This window comes from Lolium perenne, chromosome 5, assembly GCF_019359855.2.
Source record: "Lolium perenne isolate Kyuss_39 chromosome 5, Kyuss_2.0, whole genome shotgun sequence".
Taxonomy (NCBI): domain Eukaryota; kingdom Viridiplantae; phylum Streptophyta; class Magnoliopsida; order Poales; family Poaceae; genus Lolium; species Lolium perenne.
In genome coordinates, this window is record NC_067248.2 from 163853197 (window position 1) to 163868199 (window position 15003).

The 15003-nt window shown below is 44.0% G+C and overlaps 1 long non-coding RNA gene across 1 annotated transcript; it reads right to left on the reverse strand.

Annotated features, from left to right (window-relative positions):
• Positions 1-5425: 5425 nt before the first annotated feature.
• On the reverse strand, positions 5426-9239 carry LOC139831052 (uncharacterized). Its single transcript, XR_011745196.1, has 2 exons — positions 9176-9239; positions 5426-7933 (listed from the first exon to the last, which is right to left on the reverse strand). It is a non-coding gene; the product is annotated as an uncharacterized lncRNA (long non-coding RNA).
• Between the last annotated feature and the right edge of the window lie 5764 nt (positions 9240-15003).

Below are 15003 nucleotides of genomic sequence, written 5' to 3' on the forward strand. Positions count from 1 at the left end.
GGCTAGCCGAGACATTAAACCAAAATTAATGTGACATAAACGAGAATGCCAAACACTGGTATCATCACTAACATTGCCACAAATATGGTTCACAGACTTATTACTGAAATCAGAAAGCGAAAAGCGGAACAAGCCTCCGCACTCATAGCCTTTACCAATAAATTGTCCAAACTTGGAAACAACTACTTTATTCGACTCTAAAACAACCTTAAACCCATCTCTGCATAGAAGGGAGCCGCTAACGAGATTCTTGTTCATAGTAGGGACATGCTGCACGTTCCTCAGCTGCACGATCTTCCCCGAAGTGAACTTCAGAACTTCAGATCTACCGTGCCAACACCACGAACAGAAGCATGTGACCCATTCCCCATCAAGACGGAAGAATCCCGGGCGACCTGGTAAGAAGTGAACATGGATATGTCAGCACACACATGAACATTAGCACCTGTATCAATCCACCAACATGGAGATTGAAATAACGAAAGAACAGTAAAGAGATTACCGTACACATCAGCATTGCTAGCGGTCACCGTGTTGACTTGGCTCGCCTTTTTCTTGCGGTCTGCCCTCTCTGGACAATCCTTAGAAAAGTGGCCAGTCTCTCCACATGTAAAGCAGCTCAGATCTGCTTTGTTTATCATCTTCTTCTTCTTGAAGGTTATAGTCTTCATAGGCTTATTGAAGGAGGGCTTGTTATTCCCTTTGTTCTTGCTGTAGGGTTTCTTCTGCACCATGTTGGCGCTAGACTGACCCTCTCCTTTCTCAGTATTATCCTTAGCCCGAGCTTTCTCCTCAACATCAAGAGATGCTATCAGATTTTCAACTGATATCTCCTGTCTCTTGTGTTTGAGAGTTGTGGCAAAGTTCCTCCATGAAGGGGGCAACTTAGCGATGATGCATCCAGCCACAAACTTGTCAGGTAAGGCACACTTAAGGAGTTCAAGCTATTTCGCAATGCACTGTATCTCATGAGCTTGTTCGACTACAGAACGGTTGTTAACCATCCTGATGTCATGGAAGCTCTCCATGATGTACGATTCATCGCACTGCATCGGTTGCACCGAACTTAGCATTCAGTGCATCCCAGAGCTCTTTACCATCTGTTATGTGCATGTACACATCACACAGACGATCGGCAAGAATACTTAGAACGCATCCGACGAAGAGAGTATTGTTTTCCTTGAACTTGTTCTGATCTTGGTCAGATATAGTTCCTTCAGATAAACCATCAGTAACTTCGAACACTTTCAGATGAGTAAGCCAGAGCATGGCCTTAACCTGCCACCTCTTAAAGTGCACACCGGTAAACTTATCCGGCCTCAGTGCATCGGAAAAACCAGCCATTGTTAACTCAGGAAATTGCCTACTATTAGGTTTTTGGATTGTTGGATAATTAGGCACAATTTTCATGATTAATTCCAGAATATTAAACATGACGACAGTAACTACTAACATGTGAAACTCGAACATACTAGATGTAGTGATCAACATGAACAGTAGCAGAGCAAACAGTACAACATCCATCGCTAAACAGATCGAGATATACCGCACGTACCGATCTGGTGGAGGTGGCGGTGAAGGTGTAGCAGACGATGTCGCAGCAATAACGTTGTTGATGACAACGTTGTTGATGACGGGGACGACGGGTCGAAGTAGACGGCGTTGAAGACGACGGTAGGCAGCACCGCCCGACTTGGACGGAAGGCGACCCGTGATGAAGAGCTTGAGCAGTCGCGCAGAGCGCTTCCCAAAAACCTAATTCGCCCTCTCCCGTACAGGATCGCAAGGACGAGCGGTTCCGGAGACATGCTATCCCGTTCGCCGATGCACGTCGGCGCGCGGGATGGAGTAGGCTACGATGGCGGCGCAAGCAGAGAGAGTGGAAACCCTAACTCGTGTATTAGATGAATTTCTGCGGTAGCCGGGCAGGAGATTATATAGGCTCGGGAAACCCTAGGCAACGTGGGCCACGCCCACGTCGCACGAACATTTTGAGTCGGTTATAGATAGCCCACGATCCGGGAGCGACCCGAACCGACTAACTGCGACGCGTCCGTCTAGGACTCTGTTCGTTTTTCCTGAGCTGCAAAAAGTAAGGAAAGTCTCGGCTCAATCCACTCACCACGAGCGCGGCGCGCGTCGCGTCGCGTCGAGACGAGCGAGCGAGGAGGAGGAGCGCGCGCGTGTAGCACTCCTATTCTCACTCACTTACTAGTGGTGGAACAACCCACCTTATAAGGTGGTCTAACTTCCTCCCAACTTTCCATGTGGGACTAAACTTCCCACCTCTTGTCACTCCCTAGTGAGCTGCCACCAACTTGGGCTAAAACTCACAAGGCTGCCACTATGTGGGCTTTGAGATTTATAGGGAAATCTGAAATCTAGTATGAGCCACTTAAAGTGGGCCTAATATTTCAACATCTTCTGGTGCAGATGTCACGCTAGGGCAGGGACGATCCTGAAAGATGGTAATGGAGCTGTTATTTTTTCTGCATACCGTTGTCTTCTTCATTGCAATGATGCTCTAGAATCTGAAGTATGCGCTCTAATGGAAGGAATATCTATTGCTCTGGGATGCTCTGACTTGCCGATTACTATTTAGGCAGCTGCGCCTCCATACTGTTAGTGTTGAATGATTACGTAATAGCTAGATCAAGCTATGGTCACTTATTTGATGATGAGGTGAAGCGTCTATTGAGTCTTCGAGTTTTTGTCCTCGTCAAAATAGACCGGGAACAAAATAGGTTTACACATTGTCTAGCAAATTATGGTAGATCGGATGGCAGTACCGGTTGTTGGTTACACCATTTACGCGAGTGTGCTTCACAGCTTGTATTAGCTGATTGCAACCCTATTTCTGAGGAATAAAATCTCGATGATTCTCGCAAAAAATGATTTAGTTATTAATAAAAAAAAATCATGGTTTGCTAAGGAAACATAGTAGGTGGTAAATAGGAGGAAAAATAAAATTTGGTTGTGTCGAGTTGAGGCCCAGTTGGAGTCCGGCCCGATCCGTGGTTAAGTTGGGTCCGAGTCCGGCACGTAGCGACACCAGGGTTTGTTTCTCTATATAGATCGAGATCTTTAGAGTCTAGCCGCCGCCTCCTCTCATCGTACCCAACACGACAACACCCGACCCGACGGAAGAAGCATCCCGAATCGCTCACTCAATCCACCCACCGGAGAAAAGAATCGCTCGGGAGCGATGGCCTGTTCCGACGAGCTGTTGATCCCCAAGGAGCTTCCGCGGTTTGCCCTGAAGGAGGTTTCCGGTGCCGTGGAGGTGCTGGTCGAGACCGAGACCGGGAAGGAGGTGGTGGCTATCAACAAGAACCAGACGGACAAGTGCACTGAATCTGACCAGCCTGCTGGTGTAAATGGCATGTATGAGCTCTCTGATGACCTTGTCAGATTCATCCTGGCCATGCCGAAAGAGGCGCCTATCGATACCGAGGACATCCCTTTCATGACCACTAAGTATGACCTGGCGAAGCTGCTGAACCGCTCGGAGGAATGGATCGAGGAACAAAGGCAGTGGTTCAAGGAAGACGCTGCTCGTGACCAGAAAATCTACGACGACTTTGTGCTGTTCCAGAACTGGGTCCATCATGAATTTTCTGCAAATGGCTATGTCGAGGTGGATGAGGAGTGCCTCAACCAGGTCGCCGAGCTGGAGCAATACAGCAGGGAGCTGTGGGATGACTGGGTAAATAACCGTGGAGGCCTGGCCGGCCTCAAATTCGCTGACCCCAGCGACCCGAGATGTGCTGTCGCTTATTAATATAGGAGGAGGTGCATGCTTGATTACTTCAAAGAGTATGGTGGGTCGAGCTTGGATCCAACGGAGAAGATTGGTCTGTATCTGTATGGTCCGCCTCTTATCTAGCCATATCTATCTATCTATAGCAACTGTGTGGGTTTGCAGCTAAGTTAATTACGCCCATCTTTGTTATCTATGTCTTTGAACCATCCATGTATGTATCTAGATCCATCTTATTAGTGTACTCTAAAACTATGTTACGTTTGGCAATTAATCTTCTGTTTGATATTGCCATATGATTGTCTTGATTGATTCACGTGAGGTCTCCCAGCTATTCGTTTGATTCGTTGACAGTTACTGACTGCATTGGGTTGATCTGTCCAACAGATGATAGTCTAGGTTTTTTCTTAGTTACTCACTGCCTGCATTGGGTTGCTCTGTCGAACAGATGATAGTCTAGGTTTTTTCTTATGTACGACAGTGAAGACCGTGCGCCTGTTTTACCTGTATCCGTTGCTTGAAAGGGACCTGAGGTTCTAGGAAGAAAGGCCGAGTGAAAAAAAACGGTTTTTTGGTGATTCTCTGGCTTTCTTGACGTACTAAGGCTGAGTAAATGTTTGGTTGGTCTCTTTGTTCTTTGTGTCAAACAAAACTTTGCTCTATCGAACAGATGATATTCTACTGAACCAATTAGCTTTACCATGAAGTGTTCGTCATGGTCTCTTGCTGCTTTGGCTAAGGGTTAATGCCGCTTCTCATGATCTGATCTCTTCGTTGATAGACATGATGCCGCCTTTAAAGTCATGTGCTGTAGCATTTTGTTCTAGTTAATGAGTTCAAAAGCAAACCCGGAAGAACAGAGCTATGAGACTGGTGGCTTTTCAAACTCACTGACGACAGATGCGGTGCCGAGTCCAAGCTGCAGGAGCTACAGTGTGACCATCGTCTATGAGACGCCCTCGCCCCCTTATTAGAGGTCACGTTAAAGTATGAATGCTGTAGTTCTTAGTCACAGCCAGGCGCATCAAAGTAGTACTCTCTCTGCATGAAAGTTGTCTTAGATATATCTATTGATAAAGTTAAGACAAGTTTCATAAGAGGAGTATTTAAAACCGTAGAAATTTTTAAAACTGTGGTATTTCTTAAACTAATTGAATATCTGTACATTGTCACAGTCTATTGACATCTTGCTTTAAATCTATACTAGATGGATATGCGCACTTCGCCGCGCCGGCTACAATGCAGTCTTGCACCCCTTGATAGGCTAGTTTTTTTTTTTGGTTGTCATTGTTATCTATTACACATTTTGTCGGGCGCCTATATTGCGTTTTTTTGCACTCCATGGTAGCCATGTGAGTCTACATTGCGCTTTTTCATACATTGCGTTTTCGCACTGTCATTGCCATATATAACACATTTAGCCTTTCCCGGTTACCATACACATGTGTTGGTCGTGTCTTGCCATCTATGACACGTTTAGTCTTTCCCGGTTAATAAACAAAATAGAATTGCGTTGTCTCTTAGTTATTGTCGCTCTGGTACCTAATAAAAAGTGACAATTTTGCAGGGAAATGTTTAACAACTGGAGTACCTCAACAAATAATCAAACATAGTAAGATTGGTCACATATTAAGTACATATTATACAGAGACCAAACAATGCATATTGTGTTAATTCCTTGATAAAGAATTAATTCAGACTTCATCAAGTATCCAGCCAATATATACATCAATCAATGTTGGCAAAATTTCAATTTGGAAGCGCAACATCTAGAGAAGTGAAGCTTTCCCGTCCTAGAATTACAGGGTGCAGCAACTTGCACAGCTAACCATCTTCTAGTTCCAAGAAGTTACTCTTTTCTTTTTAACCTCAGCATTCTTCTTCGCTGTCCAGCCACTTCTCATCGTAGTTCCATCTTGGATAGTCATGGCTAGCTTTCAGCCTTCATTCAAGCAGTTTGGTCATGTTGCTAAAACAAATTACAAAATAACTGATGATAAATGAGAAAGATAGAATTGGTAGATCAGCACCTAACTGGCTGAAAACTTGTAACATCATAAAATATTTGTGTACCCCGCATTCCTACTGGAGCCTGATTTGCTCGGGTAAAAGCTACATCAATTTCGTTGGGGCCTGAGTTGCTTAGGTAAACTGATGATAATTTTAAAAGTCAATATGAAAGTAAAAGCTACATCAGTTTTGTCATCTTTCTCAGGTACCTCAGCCTTGAAACCTCACAATCTCTGACACAAGAAATCCTGGAAAAATAGTTAATAACTTAATATGTAACATCATCAGCTAGCTATTCCTATCTTTTAACATCAAAGTTATCGAATTGATAATGTCAAATGGATCCCAAAAAAGGTTCACCCAAATAAGTTACTAAGCATAGCTGGCTTTTTTCAGCGAAGTACTAAGCAACATTGAGCAGGATTATAGTCAGAAAAGAGTTCACTCATTTGGCAAGAGGCAAAAGGGGTCTATAAGAAAGGTGAAAGCCCAAGAAATATTACTTGTATGGATGCACGGTGATGATAATAAAGGTGTATTGCCGTGCCCATATGAATCACGGGGAAGCATAAGTTAACTACAGAACAATCAGGATCACTTAATTCACACGTATGTTCATGTCATGAAAACCAAAATATGTAAATTCCTGTACTAAGCCAAGATGGCAGCACATGAACACTACCTGGTCTACTTGAGTTAGCAACTAAACAATTGAATTTTTGATATATGGTAGACAATGATTATATAATTAGTGGATACATGTATGCACATAGACTGAAATATTACCGCTATTCAGCTTGATTTGTGCACAAGATTGTGCGCTTAAGACAATGCACTTTGGTTTTTTGGAACCCGCCTTAAAAGATAGATGTAAGTCCTGATAGCCTTTGACTTAGATCCACTAAAATAAATCTCATGGTGAGGTGACAATTAGAAGCTGACAGTGGGGTGACAGTCCACAGAATCCTTTTCGAGGTCAGCTTGTCTTACATGTAAATGGTGTCAACAGGTGATACGCCTGTAACTATCTAACGTGCACATATAGGAAACAACACAGATTCATAGATACACAAGATGGCAAACAGAAATTTGAATCCAAATCAAATACCATACCAAACTCTATTGGTGTGTATACCTTCAAGGAAGGTTTCTTGAGTATAGTACTTACCATGCTCTAAAAGTAAGTCTAAAAGCAATGAAGCAATTTAGCAAGGAAAAATCTGATGAACAGAACAAATCTCTGAAATTTCTGTCCATCTGGTAAATCAAGCCTAAAACTGATGTTCAACAGCTAAATACATGTCCCTTTGTTTTCTCAATATAAAAGGTAATAGCCAAACACAAAAACTGCCGTCACTGGAATTCTTGAAAAATGAAGCATGATTTAGGATAGCTTACCGGTAGGCTTTTCTCCATGTCGGCATTTATGCGATCTAGTTGTAGTCCAACCATGCATGGTCGCAAACATTTTTGTAGTCATAAGGACGGAATTTAAGCGGATTACAGTAAGTATATAGGGAATTGTCATGTGACCAAGTGCAAGGTGAATAAACTGTGATCTATCTCAGCTTCAGCAACATGAGAGCAGCATATTCCATACATTATCCTATTACAGCTGGGTAGGGAATAAAAGACTGAGATTGCTGCCTAGGTCAACAAATAGTATGACAGCCAAAAATATATTCCCTAAATAGAAGGTGCTAAACTTAAATGTAATCAAATATAAGTATAAACTAAACCTCACGTGGCGCAAATAGAAGGTGCTAACTTAATGTAATCATATATTACCTAAACACAATGTGCTAGTGAGTTAAAATAATGGAAGATGCTAATGGGTCAAAACAATAGAGCTAACGGTATAAATCATATAGAAATATGCTCGAGGTTAAACCTCACATACGTGAAAGCTGCTTCTGATGCTTTCTAGCATATCATCATGCATCAATATTTGATACAATGAATCTGCTATGTACCAGTTTATCAACGTACCATCTAATAGAAATCCATAAAACCGATAAAAGCTAGGATATCTTTTAGCATCTTGTTGTTTACTTATTCAGCTATTCAGAAGGCAATGGATCCTAGAAAAAGTAAACGTTACCATGTGCATAATAAAGACACTGCCAAAGCAAGCTGAATTCCAGCAAAACTCCCCCAGGACACCTAGAGAAAGGGGCATGCAGAGCATTAGGTGTATTGAACTTTGAGAGAGAACATGATATCGGAGAATAATTTTCGTAAAATCATTTTCTTTTCATTTCTTTCTGCAGCATCAAAGTTGCTTGATAACAACATATTAATAGAGACATGCATAACAATGTAAATAGAATAGATGCTCATTATTGGTTCAAGTGGAGAAAACTGTGTGAAAAACTCTCAGTTCTAAAGTAAATGTCAGCATAACATTGTCATTCAGATGCCATATACTTACATGCCAAACCATAAATAACTAATGTTTGTTCAGATTACAATAGTAGAAGAAAAACAATCAATATGCAGAAACTAATTTTAAGGAATCACTATAACTGCTTGGCATTGCATCTGACGTTATGACCTATAGGGTATTTGTTCAAATTACATGGGAAATAATTGTTAGAAGTGTGTATTGCCTAAAAGGCACAAAATTCATGGAATGATTAAGTTCATTTGATGGCATATTTAATATTTTAGCCGCAAGCCAAAATCAATCACGATTTATTGAACATATTCACAATATTTTCACCAAAAATAGCTACTTTCATTGTTTAGAAAAATAATCATTTCAGATATTTCATTGAGATGACCTGAAAACATACGCTGGGTATTCCCAGCAAGGAAAGCAAGGGAAAAAGGTCAGAAAAACAACTTGTAGTGCTGATGTTTAAAAACTCAGGTTTGCTAGCCTCTAAAGCCTTGTGCTAGGTTTGGTCTGCTAGCTTCTGCAATCGTACATGAGCTACAACATCGACGTGCATATAAGTATAGGGTGATGCCCAAGAAATTTTATGAATCAGATGGCCCTATATCAGAACGAATTGAGGCTACTGGTCTAAAGTAGCAACGTCCACGCATTTGCGTGGTGGAAGTTCTTGATGTTGTGTGGCAGGGAGTTGGAGGGACTGGCGGCCGGTGGTGGATTCCAATCAGACCTGATGCACAGTCCTGCCAATTGAGTTGAACTGCTTTAATCAACTCTAACAGGACATGCCAACATAAAGGTCAAGCATGGAACACGTTGGAGCGCACACACAGGTGGAGAGGAGACTCTGGCTGCTAGACTAAAAAACACAACAATCAATTGCTCTGGTACCAAATAGAGACATGCATTGACTGTATTACCCATAGGCATTTTGCCGAACACATGAGATGCACAGGACAGAGTGATGCATACGGAAAAGGAGAAAAGGTGATAGATAAGAGATTAACTGGTGTACTTCACGCCCGAAAGGATGAGGTCTGTCGGCCTTGAGCTCATCAAGTTCTTGGGAAGACGCGAGGCAACAACATTAGCGTGGGGAACGGAGGTCGACGATGGGTGGCGAACACCTGCGCGTTGGGGACGGGCGGTGCGGTAGGGCCTGCTCACTTGGCGGTCACCTCGGATCTGGATGGCCGCCTCCCGCGCCGCGACCACCCCAGGACGGAACCAATCGGTGGATGGTGAGCCCTACCAACACGATTCTCTCCCGACCTCCTTCGTAGCCAGCTCCCGAAGCTCCTAGAAGCCGTTGGTCGCGGTGGCCTCGCATCTTGCTGCCCGGTTCGCATCGCGTCTCCTAGAAGCTCCGCCTCCACGCCTTGATCCGCACCGCCACCGGCCGATCGCCGAGCCGAGCTCCGCTGCCCTCGGACGGGGGCCGAGAGAGAGGCTGGGCGGGTGGACGGCCGAGCTAGGCAAGACGCTCGGGAGGAAGCGGTGAATCAATCATCCCCCAGGGCACCTCCCAAGATCTAGGGTTTCAAGGTAATTAGGGGAGAATGGAGGCGGGCGTAGGCGTTGCGATGGAGGGAGGGACGACGAGTCCACGACCGCTACGACCTAGGGTTCCAAGGTAATTAGGGGAGAAAGAATGGAGGAAGGGCGGAGGTGAACGCGGAGGGAAGACTTGATTTTTTTACGAAGCTGTCGGGTTGGGATGAAACCGACGGATGGGGCCACATAAAGGCGGATAGGCAGAGCACCGTGAAAAAAGTCTGAGACTAAAGATGAAAACGGACAGCCTTGATCACTTCTAACCAAGATCAATAATTACAGAACAATCACGACCACGGTAAACACCAATTCTTGAAATGAATTTACAAAAATAGCTATAGTTGACTACGGCTTCAAATTGCGATATGAACAACTACCAACTTCTGTATCATATGTAAGAAGGCGGTTGACAGAGGCCCTCAATGTCATCAAGGAGTAAAGACCTCATTAGCCAGATTGTATCACCTCAACTACAAATACACCTCATCACCAAGGTGAAACTTCAACCTGGCCTTCATTGATATCCCCACTTCTATCTGTTGCGAGTTATGCCGCATGGCTTCTAGCACTAGTAGAAAAATGGGCATCCATCTAAGCCTTTAGTACAGGTTCCCATTAGTACCGGTTCCATGCGTGGGACATCTATACCGGTTCGTTAAGGCTCTTTTATACCGGTTCGTGTTACGAACCGGAATTAAAGGGTTCCTGCCCAGTTTCCAGGCGGAGGTGGGGCCAGGGCTGCACCTTTAGTACCGGTTCATCTAAGGAACCGGTACTAAAGGGTCTGTCCCTATATCAGCGCGCGCAGCCCCGCCCGAGACCCCTGCATCTCATTCTCCTTCTCATCCTCTCTCACATTTTCAAATATTTTGCACCTCTCACACTCCAATAATCTTCATTTTTCTCCACCATTTTAACAAGATTAACGACACACATCTATCCAAGGGTTAGCAATATCATTCTTCCTTCCGGCGTTCCTAATTTAGCTCATTTCTTTGGTAGTTTTAACTCGTACTATTTTTCTAGTGCTAGCAAGGTGTTCCATGAAATGCCTAAGTTAGGGATTTTATTTTTTTTATATGCAATTTGAGCTGAAATTATGGTATGTTTTGTAGGTTTTTATTAGTATCATCCCCGTCCTCACCGCCGTCGATCGCCAGCGTCGTCCCCTAGCCGGCACGGTACCACCTCGGTGAGCCTCTTCTTTTTTATAAAAAAAAGTTAGTTTTATGTGATGAACTTGAATATTAATTAAGTTGGTCACTCATATATCCACGATGTTGTGTACTTAATGATTTTTGATATACATATAAAATGCAGATGAGTCGACAATGGATGTACGGTGACCGGTGCCATCCCGATTTCATTAATGGCATGCATTATTTTCTCAACGTGGCTGAGGCAAACAGGCGGTCGAATGGTTTCATGTATTGTCCATGTAGTTCCTGTAAGAATATGAAGGATTACTCTACCTCAAAGACCCTTCACGTCCACCTGCTGGAGAACGGTTTCATGCCCAGCTATAATTGTTGGACCAAGCACGGAGAAAGAGGGGTTATATTGGAAGACAACGAAGAAGAAGAGGATAGTGACAACCATCCCTTATTCACTGAAGACGGTGATAGTAGAATGGGGGAAGACGAAGCTGAAGAAGAGCCCATTTTCGATGAGCCGATTTTTGATGACCCGGATGACGATTTGGGTCGGGCCATTCTTGATGCGAAGATGAACTGCGGAAATGAAAATGAGAGGTTGAAGTTGGAGAAAATGTTAGAGGATCACAACAAACTGTTGTACCCAAATTGCAAAAATGGTCAGAAAAGCTGGGTACCACGCTGGAATTGCTGCAGTGGAAGGCAGAGAATGGTACTTCTGACAAGGGATTTGAAAAGTTGCTGAAAATAATAAAGAAGATGCTTCCAGGGGAGAACGTATTGCCCTCTAGTACGTACGAAGCAAAGAAGGTTGTCTGCCCTCTAAGATTAGAGGTGCAGTAGATACATGCATGCATCAATGACTGCATCCTCTACCGCGGAGAGTACGAGAATTTGAATGCATGCCCGGTATGTAGTGCATTGAGGTATAAGATCAGGCGAGATGACCCTGGCGATGTTGAGGGCGAGTCCACCCCCAGGAAGAGGGTTCATGCGAAGGTGATGTGGTATGCTCCTATAATACCACGGTGGAAACGTTTGTTCCAGAACAAAGAGCATGTCAAGTTGTTACGATGGCACAAAGAGGACCGTAAGAAAGATGTGATGCTGAGACACCCCGCTGACGGGTCGAGTGGAGAAAAATCGACAGAGAGTTCAAGTCATTTTTAGATGACGCAAGGAACTTAAGATTTGGTCTAAGTACAGATGGCTTTAATCCTTTCGGGGAGCAGAGCTCCAGTCATAGCACCTGGCCAGTGACTCTATGTATCTATAACCTTCCTCCTTGGTTGTGCATGAAGCGGAAGTTCATTATGATGTCAGTGCTCATCCAGGGCCCGAAGCAACCCGGCAACAACATTGATGTGTACCTGAGGCCATTGGTTGAAGAACTTTTAGAGTTGTGGCGTGACGAAGGTGTACCTATGTGGGATGAGCACGAACAAAAGGAATTTAACCTACGAGCGTTGTTATTTGTAACCATCAATGATTGGCCTGCTCTTGGTAACATTTCAGGGCAGTCAAACAAGGGATACAATGCATGCACACACTGTTTAGGTGAGACTGACAGTAATTATTTGGGAAACAAGAATGTGTACCTGGGGCATCGTCGATTTCTTCCAAAACAACATCACGTAAGAAAGAGAGGAAAGCATTTCGGAGGTGAGGCAGATAACCGAACGAAGCCTACCCGCCCTCCTGGGGAAGTTATATATGATATGGTCAAGGATTTAAAAGTGATCTTTGGAAAGGGTCCTGGCGGACAATCTGTTCCGCATGATGTTGACGGACACGTACCCATGTGGAAGAAGAAGTCGATATTTTGGGAGCTACCCTACTGGAAATTCTTAGAGGTTCACTCTGCAATCGACGTGATGCACGTGACGAAAACTCTTTGCGTGAACCTGCTAAACTTCTTGGGCGTGTATGGGAAGACAAAAGATACACCGGATGCACGGGAGGACCAGCAAAGTATCCACGAAGGAAACAACCTGAATCCAGAGAAGTATCAAGGTCCTGCCAGCTACGCTCTTACCAAAGAGGAGAATGAGATCTTTTTTGAAGTCCTAAGTAGCATCAAGGTCCCGTCTGGCTTCTCGTCGAATATAAAGGGAATAATAAACATGTCAGAGAAAAGTTTCAAAACCTAAAGTCTCATGACTGCCACGTGATTATGACACAATTACTTCCGGTTGCATTGAGGGGGCTTCTGCCGGAAAATGTTCGAGTACCCATTGTGAAGCTATGTGCGTTTCTCAATGCAATTTCTCAGAAGGTGATCAATCCACTTACTCTACAAAATTTCCAGAAGGATGTGGTCCAATGTCTAGTCAGCTTCGAGTTGGTGTTCCCACCATCCTTCTTCAATATTATGACACATCTCCTAGTTCACCTGGTCGAAGAGATTGGCGTTCTCGGTCCTGTATTTCTACACAACATGTTCCCCTTTGAGAGATTCATGGGAGTCTTAAAGAAGTACGTTCATAACCGTGCTAGGCCAGAAGGAAGCATCTCCAAGGGCTATGGAACAGAGGAGGTCATTGAGTTTTGTGTTGACTTTATTACTGACCTTAAGCCGATCGGTGTTCCTGAATCGCGCTATGAGGGGAGACTGCGTGGAAAAGGCACGCTAGGAAAGAAATCAACAACGTGTATGGACAGACATTCTTTCACTCAAGCACACTACACAGTTCTACATAATTCCATCTTGGTGGCTCCGTACAAAGAGGAACACAAGGATATCTTACGCTCTAAATACCCGGAGCAACGTGAAGATTGGATTGATGGAGAACACATGAAGACTTTCGGCGGTTGGTTGCAAACACGTCTCATGAATGTCACCGATGACGAGCAGTTGTACTTGTTGGCCAAGCAACCATCTTCTACTATATCGACTTTTCAAGGGTACGAGATTAATGGGAACACATTTTACACTTTCTCCCAAGACAAAAAGAGCACCAACCAAAACAGTGGTGTCCGTTTTGATGCAGAAGATGGCAATGGGAACAAGGTCACATATTATGGGTACATAGAGGAGATATGGGAACTTGACTATGGACCTAATTTCAAGGTCCCTTTGTTCCGGTGCAAATGGTTCAACCTGAAAGACGGGGTACAGGTAGACCCGCAGTACGGAATGACTACAGTGGATTTCAAGAATCTAGGGTATGACACCGAACCATTCGTCCTAGCCAGTGAAGTGGCTCAGGTTTTTTATGTGAAGGACATGTCTAGCAAACCGAAAAAAAGAAAAGAAAGGCAAGAGGACACATCATACGATGAGACAAAGCGGCACATAGTTCTTTCAGGAAAAAGAAACATCGTGGGAGTAGAGGACAAGACAGACATGTCAAAAGATTATAATAAGTTTGACGATATTCCACCTTTCAAGGTAAAAATTGACCCAAGCATCATCTTAAACAATGAAGATTGTCCATGTTTGCGTCGCAGTAAGAAGAAAGGGAAACAGACGAAGAAAACTCAGAAGACTAGCTAGATATAGGGATCATAACTTGCGTATCTCAATATGGAAATCACTTTTGAGTAATGATGTTACTGTATGTAAGATATTAACAATGGAGATGGTTGGCTTGTTTTACTAGTTAAGTAGCTTTCACGGGCTTGCAGGGAAATTTTTCCGAGGCGGAACTTCCGAATATGCCATATATAGGGCATGTGCACCAAGGGCATATTCGAGAAGTTCCGCCACGGGAGATTTCCCAACCCTTTTCCCAACATTGTTAGAGGAGATGGAGTCTTTCACGGGCTTGCAGGGAAATTTTCTGAGGCGGAACTTCCGAAGATGCCATAGGGCGTGTGCACCAAGGGCATCTTCGACAAGTTCCGCCACGGGAGATTTCCCAACCCTTTCCCCAACATTGTTAGAGGAGATGGAGTCTTTCACGGGCTTGCAGGGAAATTTTTCCGAGGCGGAACTTCCGAAGATGCCATAGGGCGTGTGCACCAAGGGCATCTTCGACAAGTTCCGCCACGGGAGATTTCCCAACCCTTTCCTCCATCGATGGTGATGAAACTCTCCATCCATGTTGGCTTGTTGAGTTGCTTGCCATGGCGTATCGATGCTCCTTTTATAGGCACGGCGCCACTTCTACATTGTCTTCTTCCTC